The 17,835-nt window shown below is 36.8% G+C and overlaps 1 protein-coding gene across 3 annotated transcripts in view; it reads left to right on the top strand.

Annotated features, from left to right (window-relative positions):
• Window positions 1-7,132: 7,132 nt before the first annotated feature.
• The window catches only part of drm (odd-skipped family member drumstick), a 32,071-nt gene continuing 21,368 nt past the window's right edge, over window positions 7,133-17,835 (top strand). The window contains exon 1 of one of the 3 annotated variants that reach the window (XM_074105365.1): window positions 7,133-7,283. The gene's annotated coding sequence lies outside the window, so the exon portion shown is untranslated. Of the gene's footprint in view, window positions 7,284-7,332; window positions 7,576-17,835 lie in introns of those variants that run through there. The other 2 variants (XM_074105361.1, XM_074105366.1) reach the window with 2 other exon arrangements.

Below are 17,835 nucleotides of genomic sequence, written 5' to 3'. Positions count from 1 at the left end.
TTATTTTAGTCCGGACGTAAAACCAGTGATACAAACACTAAAACTAGAGCTACCTTCGGTGTGATCGCTTCTTTACGTCTGGTCGCAGTAAATTAGAGCTTCGTTGGTCGCTATTTGCATTTTTATTGTCGCCTGCATTCAAAACGGACATGTTGTAATTTTATCGATGGACCGCAAAATTGAATTATTTATTATTTGTAAAACAATTATGAGGCGACGCTATGGTCTTTTTCCGATCATCTCAATAATATGATTGGGTGCGGTTTTAAATTGATAATTTGGGGTCTCATTTTATTAATGACAGCAACGTTTTTGTTTGAAACTAGCATTTACTCGCGGCTTTGTTCGCGTGAAATAATGGGTCTGGTAGTTGAATTTCATTTTAAAATGTGAAATTAAATAAAAAGGAAAAGTTTATTCGGGACACATAAACAGTAGGTAGGTAATTTAAGACAATAACAAAATAAAAAAAGTATAAGATACAAAATTATACAACTATGCTGTGTGCCCAAAATGGTCCCTGTCAATGTAGTTCTACGAGCGTTTCAATCGCTATCAGTTTCTGTCGCATATATTGAAGAAAAGAGAAACCGTAAGCAAGAATTTTTAATGAATTGTAATTGTACCGCATGCATACCATATCGTTTTATAAAATTCTTCCATTCTAACTGACTCATTTCTTCAGTATAAGCGACAGGAAACTGACCGCGGTTGAAACGCTCTTAGCACTACCGACGTATAATTTCATCTATGTTCTATGTTGCATAAAGTGAAGAGTATCTGGAAAATATCACGTCTCAGCAGCAGTCTCAAGATGCATCCCGTGGGAACATCGGGATAAAATAAGCCTATAGCTATGTTACTCTAGAGATCCAGCTATTCAGTGTTACTCCAGAGACTCCTCAACATCCTGTAAAGGTTTTTCATTGGAAGTTTTTGATCCAAAGTGTAATAATTCGTTTCAAAAGTGTTTGATGCGGTATAGGTACTTTGAACATTGATTAACTACAATTAAAAAATCCTAAGTAAAAAATATTTTCAGCCCCTAACCCAAACATCTGCTGCACTATTACCAGTAATTTGAAGACATTCTTACTTCTACACGCTTAAACCGCTGAATTAAGAAATTAGGCTATAGTTTCATACTCTGGGAAGTTTTTATCCCGAAAAATTGCACAGTTCCCGTGAGATAGCGATAAAGGAATTTTAAGCAGATGGAGTTGCGGGCCAAAGCTATAGTATTGTATACGTACCTACCAAATTCTATTTAAAACCGTTAAGTACGTCATTTTAGCGTGAAAGGTATCAAACACTCATGTGTTCATAGGTACTTGCATTTATAATATCAGCGGGTTTTCAATTGATAATTTCAAGTTAACTTGACGGGATTTCAGATCGTGATCATGCCAATGTCCGAGATATCTTAATTGTGAGATAAAGGACATTTCAAGCGAAGTAGTAGGAGTGCTTCATTTTACTGAGCAGTGAAATGCACGGCCACGACGGCAACCTATTTATTGGAACACTAGCTTTTGCTGTCAACTTTATTCGCGATTATAGTAAGTTAAGATTTTGTTAAAAATATAATTTTTAATACAAGCTTTTTTGCTGATTGTACTTTTTGTTGACCGACTTGCATTCATAGTCAAAATACCACAAATGGGTAAAACACACGCTTAATATTTACCTGGACGTTTACTCGTGTGTTTAATCCCGTTTGTAGTATTTTGACTATGAGTTAAAATCACGAAAGTTAAAACGTTGTACTTGCATTGTCATCTAAACTACATTTCGGTACCGAATCAAGTCGATGCTATTAACCATTGAGGAGTTCCCTCCTACGGAAACGATCCTGGCGGGACCACCAGGAGTAACGCCCAAATATTGAATTGTCACCAGATTTAAATAAGTGTGCCAAATTTGAAAGTCGATCCGATCACTGAAAGGGGGTCAAATTTAACTTCAAATATTTGACCGGTACATATACTTACATACATTGCAAGTCTCGTTATCATCTCATTGCAAGTTAAATATAAAAACTTGTAAAATTAGACGAATGAGAATTAAACGTGAATTTCATCCGAAAACTAAATTAACGTTGGCATCATTCCGTGGTTTTAATATGGTGGTAATTTATTAGCACTGTCACATTTTAATACTTATTAAACATATTAATGAATTTAAAATATTTCACCACGCCAATAAAATGCGAAGCTATGATTTAAAGTCGACATTTGACTACCTGAGACGGCTGGGAATTCCAGGAATTCGGTGGCAGATTTGTTATTAACATTTATTAATCGCAATCACTTATTTTGATCAATTCTAACCATTACAAGGTCATTGGTTAGATATTCAATGAACGCCAGCTCTTGACCTACAGAAAAAAAGACGTGAATTATCGAAGTAGTTTTGCTTACTTCTCTCAAGCATAATTTCCACCAAACGGCGCCCATTGCATCAGCTCAGAACGAATTTTACAATCTTTAATCGATATTGAATCATGTAAACAGTACTTAAAGTCTAAATCATCCAGCCGCCCACAGCAGCACACACTATGCGGCTAAGATCGCGCGCGTGCGGAAGTCGCCCGCGATGGCGCGATCAACCAGCTTGGTAATATAGATTTTAAATACTGTTACATGATTTAATCAAAGTCAAAGTCGAAATTTTTTTTTTATTCGACTGGATGGCAAACGAGCAAGTAGGTCTCCTGATGGTAAGAGATCACCAGCGCCCATAAACATCTGCAAAACTAGGGGTATTGCAGATGCGTTGCCAACCTAGAGGCCTAAGATGGGATACCTTAAGTGCCAGTAGTTTCACCGGCTGTCTTACTCTCCATGCCCACGCCGAAACACAACAGTGCAAGCACTGCTGCTTGCGGCATGATTAGCGAGCAAGATGGTGGTAGCAATTCGGGCGGACCTTGCACCTGCAAATTATTTATTAAATGTAGACAAGTTCTTATGAGTGTCAGAAAATCTCCCACCAATTCGGAAAAATCTCAGTTGAGAAGAAACCGGCAAGAAACACAACGAGGTATACGTGTAATATCGTTTAATGATTTTGAAATGATGATGCAAGCCGTTTGGTGGAAATTATCCTTCAGTTTCATCATATTCATTGTCATTTGATATCTATCAGTTGTGAATCTTTCACAACCATCCCCAAGGATTTACACGACGACTCTAAAAACCTTCTTATACCACCTTTGAAGTACAACTAACGTATTTAACATTCAACTATCACTCTAGGTTGATGATCTTTCAATATCATTATGATGACATCACCGTCGGGGGTTTTCGTCATATACTTACGAAGCTCTTACGACGGGAGTTGTATTGAGCTTATCTCTACTCTAAACTTCACTGTTTAGGATTCCGTAGTCTTAGTAGGTATTATAAGAGACCCTTGTAGTTTCGCCTATAAGTCCTGCATCATCCGTCCGTCCGCGGTTCAGCTAAAAGACTGTTAGTGCCAGGAAGCTGTAATTTCATTTCTTCTTACGTAGTAGCTGTTGTAGTTGTAGCTTGCTAATATGCTATGTCGGTCACTTTGAATCCCTAAAGAATAGCTCAGTGTTCAAGCGTAGAAATGTCGCGCCATCAATATAAATGCTGTCATCTCTCACCTAAGATTTGTCAACGAAATTTTCATAATGGATTAAACCTTTTTACAACAGATGCTGGATAACCTTGCTAATTCTTCTCAGCGAATAAGTTTCTGGATGAACTTGGTTAAAAACAAAGTTATGATCAACGTGCATTTTGTCTCGGGACCCGTCGCAGCAAACGAAGCCTCTCTCGAAGTTGTCACCGAGTATGTATACCTTGTGTGTGTTGTAGGTAGAAACAACTTTGATTAGGAAGTCAAGAGGTGGATTCGGCTGGGCTCGTCAGTGTTTGGGAAACTTCGTTAGTTTCCTCATCGCTTATATCTCAAAGCCTAAAGACAAAAGTCAGTTAATGCGTAATCTAACGACATTCGGTATCGAAACGTGGCCACTTACACAGCGGCTGTCCTTCAGCTCAAGGTAGCTTAGCGAGCTATGGAGAGAAATACTACTGCTAAGTAGTTTCTCTTAGGGATTGAAACGGGAACTAAAATAATAGCAATCTTAATTAAAAAAAAAACAGAATAGCCCTTGCTTAACACTGGCTCAAATATTTCGGATCTATTTTGTGATCATAGAACACCGTTTTCGTAAAACAAAAGGCGGCTTTGTAGTTTACTGTTCCAACGTCAGTCAACTAAGCCTTATCCCTGACACTCGTGTGCACTGCGCCGACAATCCGAGCTAAACGCGAGATAATAGGATGAAGAATTTAAGCCACGACTGTACTGCCTTCTTGAAAGTTCTCACAACATCATGAGAATGCTCTTTACAATCGATATTCAAAAAAAGAACGGCATCGATGTCTCTGTTGTCAACGGACAATTCTCTGAGATCAACTGAGCCGACCCCATTAAGAACCCAATCTTATACGTACCATTTTAGAGTTTCGTTTGGCTTGTTTGCGTTAGGTATTTTATTGTTCCGTTTTGGTATGAATTGCGTCACCGTCCAAAAAGATTGAAAGACAAAGCACGAAGCGATCGTCGCATTGTGGGGCTAATGACAAACCAAAACAGTATTTTTAGTTCTAGTCCGGGTCACTTTATAAGGTACAGATCGGATTTGAGATACGGTACGCTTTTATGGTGCCGGTAGCGTCGACAACGAGTCGATGCGAACGATTGTCGATTAATCGTAAGGGAACGATTGTTTGCGATCCTTCACTGCGATATCTAAGTGCAGTTTTAATGGAATGCGAATTCTTGCGCTTGTTATTTTTTATATGGTCTTAGCTCAATATTTGTTGATATGATACATACTGAGTATTTTTTATGGTAGACTCTTGAAATACATATAAGATGAAAAAATGAAGGAAGGCCCTTTTTATGTAGTAGTTATGTACAGAACTGATGTGGAACTTATTATATTATTGTAATTTGTAACCTACCTACTAAAAGGGGCCTATTTACTTTTTTTACTTGCAAGCAAGCTTTGTCTCTCAATGTAGAGTTTACGAACAGTCCATACAGCCAGAAAATGTTGACAAACATTAAACCAAAAATTGGTGTCATATATCAACGTACTTTCAGAGGTTTTTAAAAAATCTTCAAGGTACTTCTACTTCATGTTCGATATTTTTAGTCAAATAATTATTAGGTAAATATATAAATAAATTAATGTAGATACGTAGAGTGACAAGATTAAGCTGGCTTTATATTTGATATTACTGACTATGTTCAAAATACCAAGTAATATCCCAGAATGACTCACTTTGTTCCCAAATATCCGTGACAGAATAGTTCGCAAACCTTTTATTTATTTAATGCAACGTACCGAGCTTTCAAACTAGATTTAAGCTAACGGACCGACACGCGACCGTTAAATACGTCCCATACAATACAAAATGTCACAAAGCTCCGTCACGCTCATACAACCGATCTTATAGACAATACCAACAACGGCAACAACACGACAATGACTGAAAACATCAAAACACATTAACTGTCAATTGTTTTTGAAATTGGAACGCTTTATTCCGAACTACGGGGAGCTATGGTCCCATTTATTGACTGCGAAGTGTCATAGACAAAAGATTCGAAAACCGAATGTTTGCTCACAATGCGGACAAAAAAGAAGTCTATGGTGTTTTTCTTTTGTCCATGGTGTGAATGGCGACCACACTGGCTGGTGATGTGCGTTGCTAATTTTCCAATTTTGAATCCTGTCGAACGTTATGCCTTCGGTTTTGACTGTTGAAAGTTAAATCTAATTGTTGTTTTTTATTTTTATTTTTTTATTCGACTGGATGGCAAACGAGCCAGTGGGTCTCCTGATGGTAAGAGATCACCACCGCCTAAAGACACTAAGAGAGAGAGAGTATTAAAATAGTGGGGTATAATGAGAGTGGAAATACCTACTTGCACCCTATTTACTATTATCGAACGAATTCAATATTTTGCTTAGTTTGATTGTTTCTGGTTGGGTTGAAGATGAGTTTAGGAATTTGAAACACGAATTTTAGGTACATACCTATATGGAATAAAAAGTATAAAACTATTAGTGGAATCAATCATCTAATTACAATTTAGTTGTACAACGTTGACGTACTGTTTTCAAACTATAAAAAGAAATTGTAATGATCTTCTTTTGGTAAATTTGTGGAAGCTTACATAAATCATCTATTTCAATTTGTAAAAATACCTACATCGTGACATATTTTTTTTTATTTCTTGACTTATTTTTTAATAAAATATCCATCCAGGAATCCTACTGCGCCGTGTGTAACGTAATTAGTGCGCACGCGTCGATGTCTTTTCTTCGAACCAAAACTTTTTTTTCAAGTAAAAGTCCAAGGAATCCTCGATAATCCAAAAATGTATGCCAAATCTCTAGAAGGAACATGTTTTTTTAATTGGAATGAGAAAATAACGCCATTAAACTATTAGTCCGTTTTTGTAAGAAAGTATTTCACTAATTAGTAAAAAAATATTAAATTGCAACGAATCAATCAAAAATTGTAATTGAAATACATTGTGCAGCAATAAACCAATTAGAACTTTCTATTACGATCTCACACTATTTTTAAGAGAAAAATAAATTCTGTTTCTTTCTTCATAATAAAAATACGATTGAACGTATGACTGTCTGTACACTGTAAAGAGCGTGTGAATAAAAGAGAAGGCGGCGCGTAGCACGGTAGCGGCGCACATAACCGCACCGACAAGTATTTACGACATTATTATTTATACATGCAATGCTAACACGCACCTATATAACAACGAGTGCGAAGGCGTAACCCGGTAGCGATCTGCCGTCCCGTTCGCCCCCGCCCCAGGCGTGCGACTAAGCGAGACGAACAACCACAAATTTATTGAGTCGAAAAAAAAATGCCGCTACTGCACTCCGCATCGACAGAAAACTAGATACATTTTTCGACGCCAGAAGAGCATTTACGGAGCTGCGTGGGTGTTGGAGCGGGACGGGTATAGGTTTGTGCGTGCGTGGTGAGCTAAACGGTCGGTTCTGTGGGCGCTGCCGGTGTTGCGCAGGCCGCGCTCGCGCAGGATCGACGCGGCCGCGGCGCGCTTAGCCCGCGTGACCTTTACTTGGTGAACTTAGGAAGCATCGTCTGTGAAACGAGGCCCCCTCCCCGGCCCGGGGGAGCCGCCGTGCACAGCCTTGGAGTGAAAGGGATGGGCGGCGGTCCTCGGCTGCGTCGTCGAAGGTATTCGTAGAATGCGTGATCTGTATCGGGAGGGGAGCGGGGCGCGTTCGGAAGCGGTGGCAGCTCCCAACGACTCCTGGGTTATTCTTCCCCAGGCCACTGCTGCTCGAGCTACGTACCAAGTCAGTTTTTTCTCGCCACACACTCGTTAAGTCCGAGCCAACACGAGAAGTCGCCACTAATAAATTACAGTTTTTTACTGCCCTCGATCAGTCTGCGCCGCGCTCTCGACTTATTTATACGTAAAATAAACATTAATCAGCAGTAATCGTAGTTGTCAGCGCCGCACGCAGTGAGTACTTGCACATCATTTTATTTTATTGTCTAATCGCATTTCTTAATCGTTGTAGCCGCGATACGATTTCACGATCTTAAAAGTCGACGAATAAGCAGTGCGATTGCGATTTTTACTTTGTTTACAGGTTTGTGTTTGAAATGTTTGACGTGTTAAATCTCTTTTTGATAACATTACATGTGTTTATTATTTGATTATATGTTTACAAAAACTCATCAATATCTTGTGACACTAACTAATTTGAACGTATTTTATTTTATGATAGAAATACACTACTCACTTTTTCTAAACTCAATCAAAACTGAATTTACGTACTTTTCGGAGCGTTTCCTATAAGTCGCCTTGATTAATCAACAATATTTATACATTGGATTATAAAACATAAATAAAAAATGACCTGCTCCTTTGATGTGAAAACACGCATTATTTGAATATCGAAGCCACATTATTATGCAAACGGCCCTTAGCGCCTCTCGGCGCTAGTTCCACAAAAAAGATCAGAAATGTCCTTTAATACTTTTTTTTACGCCATTCACTGCCCAAAGTGACCATTTTATAACGATTTATGGTTTATTTAACAATAAAAGAGGAATGGTTTGTTGGGAAAAGTGGCGTTTTGGGGAGTTTGGGAATATATTTCGGTAATTCAAGGGGCCTTTGTTGGACAGAATGCGTGGATACATCATTAGTTATTATACACTGAACTCTTTTATTTAGAAAAAAAGTCAAGTTACGCTAAGTTATGTTTGATTAAATATTAACAAATGGAACTGCAAATTAGCAATGTTAAATTGACACATTAATAAAAAAAACCGTGCCCAAATTCTGTAAATTTTTACCCGTATACATCTATAAAAGTACCTAGGTAGTTACCTATTAATTCATTTGTAATTTTTGTAACTAATAAAAAACAAGAACTAAAACTGATCAATGTCGGTAATTCTTTTTGTGCAGATTCTCTAGTGTATACGTAACTACCAAATTCCATTGAGCATAAAATATATACCTACTTCCACCCATCACTAATATTGCATCTATTTTGCATAATTACATCTACATACTTTAAAATCACGATTCGTATTAAAACGAAAAAGACGCGGAAAAATCTTTGTAACTAAAATAAATTAACTCTTTATTCGCTTGACTTGATAATTAACGTTCATAAATAACTTGAGGATGAAATAAAGCCGCTGTTTAAATTTAACCTTTATCCTTCTACAGTACCTACGGATTCTATAAGTTATACATACTTATACTACAATCCTTTGTACGCAGTTACAATAAATGATGAGTCTAAAATTGAACCTCGCTTCATTCGATATTTTACCGCGGTATTGCGGTTCTTAAAATATAAACTTAACAATGACGAAATAAACAGATATTTTTTTGCAATTTTTATAATTAAATTGAATGATTTACTGCAAAACATTAATTACAGATGAAGCGAAGAAAGTTTTTAAGAGGCCAAGTCAAATCAATCTCATGCCAATGTCTTTGACATGGAAACACTTTTTTCATTTTAACTATACCTACCATTGTTTCCAAAATGTCCCATTGTTAAACTAAAAATTCTAGTTTTTAATATTAAAAAGTGTCACCAAAAATAGCTAATTGTTATTAGTTTCAACTTGCACGTGTTCCTGATATAAAATATCTTGACAGACAAACATACTTACGTACAACGAAGTGATAAGTCACTTCAAAAGGAATAAACAGTAGAATTTAAAACAAAATTCCATTCCAATCACATTAATTACACATAAAACAATTTTAATCATCATTTTAAATACGCAACAGAATAGTTGTATAAGTATCTAAACTGTGTATACACGAAATAAGAAAATGATTCCATCAGCGTCGAGCGAGCTAATTCCGTCTTGCGCAAACATCGTAAAGCCCGAGGCTTGACCGAATTTACATCCCTAATTACTAACAAAGTGGGCTTTATAGGCTAAGAGCCGTCGCGTATAAAATGTAGAAAATGTTGATAACTTTAGACTTGTGACATTGCCGACAGTTTGTTCTGTGAAAAAATGTTGGTTTAAAATATTTAAAATTAAAGAGAAGTAATACGTCCTTATGATAAAATATAAATTGATAAAATTGAAACCATGGGTGGCATAATAAAAGCTTTTCTCATAATTTACTTGAGTAAATTATATTCGGTTAAAAAAATATTTTGTATAATTCTACAAAAACTGATTAATTAGTTACTGATAGCGTAATGTCATAATGTAATGATTTTGTAACAAAAATTGATATGCAAACTTTGCGAAGGTTGAGAATTTCATTTATCGATATCTTGCGAGAACAATGCCATTTTCCGTGATAAAAACTATTCTATGTCCTTTTCAGTGTCTCAAACTATGTCAATACCAAATTTAATCTAAATCGATTCAGTATTTAAAACGTGAAGAGTTAACAGACAGACACACGGACAGACAGAGTTACTTTCGCATTTATAATATTAGAAATAAGGATTTCCAGTATTTTGTTTGGCCTACTGTACAATTGCTTTAACATTTTTGTGGCGTCTATTAAAAAAATATTGGTGCAAATGAAGCTTTTTTTTGCTCACCTGGCTCTCGGTCTATTCGCGTATTACAGTGGCACGCGCCGCCACACTCCGCCCGCGCGTCTTCCAATTGAGGTTTGATTGCAATTCCAACAAATTATACATCGAATTATTCCTTTTACACCTAATTATAATACTTTATTGTATATTACCTTTTATAAATTATGTTTGTTACGTAATCTTGAATTTTAGTAGGTGGCACATATTTAATAAGGCTTTGGGTGTCGGACTTCAGCAGGCAAAAGATACTTAGATACATTTGAAATTAAAGCGTTGGCATATAAATCGGTTTATTTGTTGATTTTAACAACATTAATAAGAGAAGAACTTGTACCAGTGTTTAATGACTCATATAATATAATTAATTATATTACCTAACTGCGTTAATTATCGGGAGCTCATTAAAGGTACCTAATCAAGAACCTGTATTTGGTATTTACCAGTGGAGTGTAGTGTAACATTTTATATAATATTTCTATTTCTATTTCTAAATTTTTAACAAAGTAATGAAATGACACTATATCATAGAGGTCGTAGGATATAGAAATTATGACTTTGTTGTTTGTGAGTTCATCTGCAATTTTAGGGATAAAAGTATTCTATCAAAAAAATGGGATCCAGCTTATAATAGTTAAACAGAATAATTCAATTAAAATCAAGTAATGATTTCATAAAAGTGTAATATAGTTGTTTCAATTGATACAGTTTCACACGTAACGGTAATTAAAGCGTTTATCAGCAATAAACGGTACCAAGATTGTTTACCTTAAAATAAAATTTTATAAAAAAACCAAATGGTTTGTCAAATTGAAAAGTGCCAATCCTAACCTAACTTGCTAACCCTTTGACCGTTTTTTTAAGTCCAAATTTTTAAATTTCGAATCACATTTTGAATCCCAACGGGGCGCCATCAGCTTTCTTTTGTGCGTGCCGGCTCGTGGCGACGCTGTCACAGGCAAAGTCGCAGGCGAGCGGCACGTATTAACACATCCCAAGTTTACGAGCGAGGGTATAATGTCCCAGGCAATGATAATTTATAGCTGTACACGCTTTTGTTGTACCGCGAAAGTTGCTAGCGTATTGTGTAGATTTTAGTGCTGCACACGTTAGTGGGAAATGGTACATAGATGGCGCCACAAGTCTATAAAAAGGAAAAGATATGTTTTCCAATTTTCTACGGCCCTTCCATAGGGACAACTAAAGATATGAAGTCAGTTTTGTTTTATGGTTATTGCGAGCAGATCGACAAGAGAAACAAACGTAATGCAAGAATTGAATGAGATATTTAGCAGAAAATTTGTACATTCCCAACGATTATGTTTCTGGTAACTATAAAGATTTTTTTTAAATTCTTGTGCTTCCAACGTTTTGTACATATAAACGAACTTACGTACAAAACCTACTTCGGGGCCAATGACAAAAAAAGGCGCCATCATTACCTGAAAAACCTGTCTCTTCACAGAGTCAATATATTCCTAAATCTTTGACACACTTATTTACCAAGCCGACAGGTAACCATTCAAACTTCAAAAGTCAATAAGCTATACCTTATTTGTACATAACAAACGTCCTTTTAAACGCGCCTAATTTGTCATCTCGAGAGCGCGGGCGCAGCGCAGGAAACATTTGTTTGTGCTAGATAAAAGACAAAGCTTGGTCGAGTTTCGGCTAAGCTTATCTCTTGGTAATCTTGACGTGATAGATAAACGAATTCCTTTCTGGGATGTGTTAAATATCAACAAATAGAGCGCTGAAGTTTGAACGCCATTGCCTTTTAGGGTTGACAAATATTGGTCACAGCTCTTGCGTCGAGCCTTGTGTGACCATTCTGTGTTTTAAAGGGCTAAAGCACGACTCACTACATACACTTTGACAATCCTTGAATCTAAATACATGATTAAGTACAGTCTAATAAGTTCAACATAATCGTATCAGCCACAAGACGTCCACTGTTGGACGTATCCCTCCCCCATAGACCTCCAGTGGCTTCGGTTGGAAGCGGCCCGCATCTACTGTGAACCCGTGGTTTTAACCAGGTCATCCGTCCATGTCGTTAGTGACAGTCCTACGTCCGTCAGCCTAAGCTGACACGAGTGTATTACCTGGTTCTTTTAATGTCAATTTGAATCAACTTAAAAGTTTATGATTGGGTTACCCAATCATAGAAGGATAATCAATCGTCACCATGATCATTTACTTCTGGACATAGGCCTCTTGCGAGTCTCGCCACTACCCCCTTTTAGGCTATGCCCCGATCTTCAGCTCTCCACATCCAGTCAATATCAGCTACACTGCCTAGACCACTGCACTAGATTTGCTAGAGCAAAGGGCGTCCCACACTACGTCTTCCGAAACGGGATCTACTCCAGTACTTGTCTACCCTTACGGTTATCGATTCTGCCAGCTTGCCTCTTCAGTTTGCTGATCCTGTGACCTATATCTATCAATTTAATTCTCTGACTGGTTCATTTTCTGATTGGACATGGACACCCACCCCAGAGACACATAGCTCAGCATGGCTCTTTTCATAGCGCACTCATTATCATCATCATAATATTTATGACCCTAACTCTTGTCGGTGGAGCAATCGCCATTCTGTAGTACGCCTCTTTGCCAATGCTTTGAGCTCCTGATATGACATTACATTGACCTTATCTTTGACTTGATCCTTAAACGCATGTCTCGTGCACTGATTGACTTTATTATAAATGTTAGTCTCACTGTTAGTGTCCACGTCTAGTCTCGGCTCCTTAAGTCAGACTGATGGGACTTTCTTCTCAATAGCTCAGCAAAAACTCTGGATTCTTGCGGAACTTGCGGATCTCGTGGTTTCTGAGGGTTTCGTGTTCACTTCGAAGTGCACCAAAATCGACAAATATGTAACTTATTGTAATTTATCATTAATCAATGGTGTCTCTGTTGACATCCTACGCCAATAAAATATAAGTACGGTTAAAATGAAATCTAATAAAGATAATCTATACAAATATACGTGTTTTTCGCATACCTATGGCCAAAATTATAGCAATCCGAAAAGTACCTAATACTTAAATATTTTTTTTTGTAATTTTGCATAAAAGCGTTATTTGTATTCTTTGTTATTAAAACATTATACAACCATAAGCAACAATGCATCCGTCTAGACTCAAAGGCACCCGATGCCTTCCTAGTAGGGTGTTCAACTGATAGTTGCCGATAACTTATCTATATGTTTGCACGGGTCATGAAACTCTTTGTGGTTCTACAGATTTGCCGACAAAGCGGTTGATAACATTATGGTCAAGCGTACGAGGTAGTGCTTTTGTTTTTTAGATACAGCGGTGCTTGTATTACGTTTATGCTTTTAGTACAATTTTAGGATTTTTAGGAGAATTTTGAGGTTCATATGAGAGAAAGAAAAATAAAATGATACATTGTACGAATATTCTACATTTTTCCTTAGAAAAAGGAAACATAAGTACAATTCTCTGTAGCATGTTTTAGACTAAACTAGGCGAAGAAGAAATTGATATCTAATTGTCTGTACCTATTGCGTGTATTGATTGTTTAGGAAATTTATTTTACTATGTTACAGTACATTTTTAGTTTATGCTCTACAATACTATCTGCTTCTAATAACAATTAGGTTATGTTTTTATGTTCCGTATCTCTTTAAGGAAGGTCAGTTGTAATGTTTTTGGCTTTTCCTAATTCTTTAAAAGATAAAACAGACATTAAAATAATGGTAGGTAATAATAATTTGTTCTACTCAGCAATTACCATTATCCCAAAGTGTTGCAGGTTTATTTAAATAATCCCAGAACTTTTAACAAACTCGTAATTTTTTGCGGCTATCACACTTAACACATTTTCATTCACAATTCGGCCACTCATTGATCTGTTTGCTAAGGTCAGTTCACACCGGCGCTATTTGCTCGAGGCTCGCCAAAACCAACAGGCTGTGAAAACATAGCGCCACAGGTGAAGTACCTGGCGTTTTTTGTCCGTTTAGGAAGTGACGTTTTAAAGCTTTGGCATTTGAAGAAATCGGTCTGCTACGGTTGCCAATTTTGTTAGTTAGTTCAGTGTACCGAGATGTCATATTATTTAAATATTTTGCATGCATACACTATGTATAATGGCGTAAGTCTTTAGAAGATATGTGCCAATAGAAGAATAAAGTTTCTCACAGTCATTTACTGACATCTAAAGCGCCAAATTCTTGATTCTGGGATTGCACAGGTAGTTTTGCTCCGGATTCTTCAATAAGTACTGTCTGGATTGTTTTAGAGTGAGCGAAAAAGTTTTTAGGATGACCTTTGTTTCGCTCTAGCTAAGTCCCTGTTAGCTGGTGATTCCGTTATTGGTTCATTTTCGTCGTCATCATGTCAGTTTTCTTTTCTTTATCCACTCAGTTACAAAAGCGAATCGCTATGTGACCTGTATTTGTTATTTATGTAGAAAAAACTTGCCTAATAAGATAATCTATCTGTGTTTCTACTTACAAGTAGGTACGTCAGCTATTATGTCTATCAAGAATACCTACCACTTTTTAAATCTACATGAGCCTGCGCAAGAGCGGAACGAGTAGCTACCGTGCACCAATCACGGGTATGGGCGGGGCGCGGAACTCAGTAGCTAAGCTCTAAGGGTCGTAGAATGTTGTAACCGGTTCGTCTTAAAGCTTTTTGGAACTGATTTTGTAGGGAATTAGAGGGTTAACTAGTTGTTGACTTACATTTTTCAACCAGAGAACGGCCAAAAGTTATTTGGTGGAGAAACCTAGAAAAACTATCAAGTTTAATCACAGCTGACTTATATGACCCAGCGAAATGGCGCAAACATATTCAGAGGGCTGAATCTAATTGAACTGAGGAAGGGAAAGAACTAGACTTACATTTCTTTTCATGACGTGTGAGCAGCATGTGATCGCATTGCTTCACTGATACTTGAAACGTTCAAAGCATGACAGATGTGTAGTGAAGTTTAATATAGTGTTTTAAACTTAGTTTAATTCTAAAGCCCAGATTTGATGTGCATGAACAATCGTGTAAGTTTAGCTTTACAGCCTCGTAATGTAATGCAACTTGCACGATTTTTCTATTAGGTCGCCGTGCTTAATACCCTTAGCAGCTCCGATCGTGTATAGACCTAGGTATGTATAACCTCTCAAGCAGATGTTTAAGAGTTCGAGTCCGGTTAACATAGCCTCAATGAAGACCACGATATAAATTTTGGGAATTCCCAAAGGAATCCCGGAATTTCAATTGTAACTACCAGATCGAAAAGATTACGCGTGCGAAGCCGCGGGTAAACTCTAGTAAGTCATAATCGGAACGGAACGCATATAAAAATATTACCTCGTTGAGTTTCTTGCCGGATTCTTCTCAGCAGAGGTTTTTCCGAACCGGTGGTAGATTTTTTTTGACATTCATAAGTGCTTGTTATAGCCTAAATTGTATAAAGATATTTTGACTTTGACTTTCAACAAAATTAGAGCTTTATGATTCTTAAGCCATGTTTTATGTCTACTGCGTTACCCGTTATTAGTTTTAACGGCTAATATTGAGTTTTAGTAGGTTGTAGCTTAGTGTCCCACGAGCGGAACCCTCCGGGCGGTAGAAAGTACCGCCCACGCTGAGCCACTAAACGCCACTTAACCTTAAAGTTTGAACAGTTTAGGCAAAAAAAAAACCGATTCTGCTTCGATTTTTATAGTTAGCAGCTTTTATCCATTGCATTGGACTTGGACTTGCATTGTTTAGAGTAAAATAAATAGCTTAAAAATTATATAGGAACCTATAAAGAAAATAAATTTCTAACATAAGGGGCCCTCGCAATCCCATTTGAAATTTGACAGAAAAAATGAATTAGTTCGTATGTAATTGCGAGTGCTGTCTGGTCTAAAACATTATACGCCACGTTCAACGAAGAAAATCATACGACAAGCCCTTCATTAGGTATGCCAAAAAGAAAACGTGAAACGTAAGAAATGCGATGGGGATTTGTCAACTTTTCTAAACATTTAACATAAACCGTTCTTCTTAAACGAAAACCACTTTCGACCTACATCCCAATATGTTGTTTAAAAACCACATCCCAAATTCTCGCCTAAAGCAATCCCTGTATGTATATGCGGTCCCTTTGATTGGCCGCACTTAAACCAGTAGCAGGCTCCCTCACTTACATAACTGGCATATAACCTCCGGGCTACCGGCGGAACGCCCTCGGAAGGAGGAATTACTCTGAGAAATTTGGGAGAAAGAAAACGGGAGCGGTTTGAATATGGATTTTGCCATTTATTCAATGTATGTTGATGATTTCATTGTTATTAGTTACCTACTGCGTCAAATATTCATTTATTATTGTATTTTAGTGTATAAAAGAGTCTAAATTGGTCCCGTGTGCAGTGTTTTTGTGATAAAATATACGATGATTGGCTGATAGGTAGTCATGAGCCAAGTACACATAGGCGCTTGGAAATAATGTAGATAATTTATTGATGGTTAAGATACGAAAGTAAAGAAAGGTAATAGGTATTTAGATACTTAATCACTGTTCTAGGTTGTTACTTATTTTGTACAATAAAGAGTTTACATACATACATACATATTTTATATCAGCTAAGATTTTGAGAAGGCAAATCATTTAAATATTTGAAATAATACTACTTTATTCATATTTTCACAATAGTTCCTGATCAAAACGAGATCCATATCTTTCCGCAGCAATTTTTTTATCTAACCATTGTGTCATAAGCATAAGCATGGTATCTACTCTAGTAGGTAGCGCTAAAATATCTCACCCCAGCGTGGAATAATCCGGAAATTTTATCAAGCCCACTGGCTGGGATCGGCGCTGGCGCAGCGCCGGGGGCTATTCGAGCGAGGGGCTAATATATCAGCCGGGCAGATACAAGGCTAGAACGGGGAGTGCAGTGGAGACGTGTTAGAGCCTAAAAAAATATTAATTTGAATTTAGTTTAAAGTATATAGCTAACAATTTGTGTGTAGAATTCTTACACATAACGTTAAAATTACTATTAGCTACATAATTAGTACCTATTTGATGTGGTTATAATTAGATAATGGGATATTTACACTATTCAGTATGAGTATGGTTACTAGTTCATTGCAGTAGGCAGCCTACCTAGGCAGTACCAAACTACAGTGTTGTTAAAATTAAAAAAAAATGCCTTTGTCAATAATTCATCTTAAATCAATGTTTAATTGAATATTAATTAGTTAAGACAAATTTTTCTTTTCTTTTCTTTTTAACACACATAAATAGTATATTTCGTTTAATTTTGCCTCCACAAATTTCGGATGTTAGTTTAAAACTTTATTGTAATCAAATCATAGTAAGTACAACGAATGTTTTTGTAAAACCTAGAACATGATATCAACTAACTTTAGTAAAGACTAGGCACTAAGGGATTACTATAATATGTATTTTTTGTCTGCTAATGTGTCGGTATATAGGTACATAATAATAATAATATAATAACAATTTATTTATTTGCATAAAGTGTTGGTTACAATTAATGGTCTTAAAATCCAAGCAATATGCAGTTATGGAGAGCTTATGTAGATACAGAGAGGTCTCGTAAAGCATCAGGTTTGTGACTTCGAAACCCAGCAGACCAAGATTCCAAACGAGAGTCAAAGCTCGGACTACCAGCAGCTATCTCCAATGACGGCGCT

Source organism: Choristoneura fumiferana, chromosome 23 (genome assembly GCF_025370935.1).
Source record: "Choristoneura fumiferana chromosome 23, NRCan_CFum_1, whole genome shotgun sequence".
NCBI classification, from domain to species: Eukaryota; Metazoa; Arthropoda; class Insecta; order Lepidoptera; family Tortricidae; genus Choristoneura; species Choristoneura fumiferana.
The sequence above is the reverse complement of the archived record's forward strand: the minus strand, read 5'-3'. Positions and strand labels throughout refer to the sequence as shown.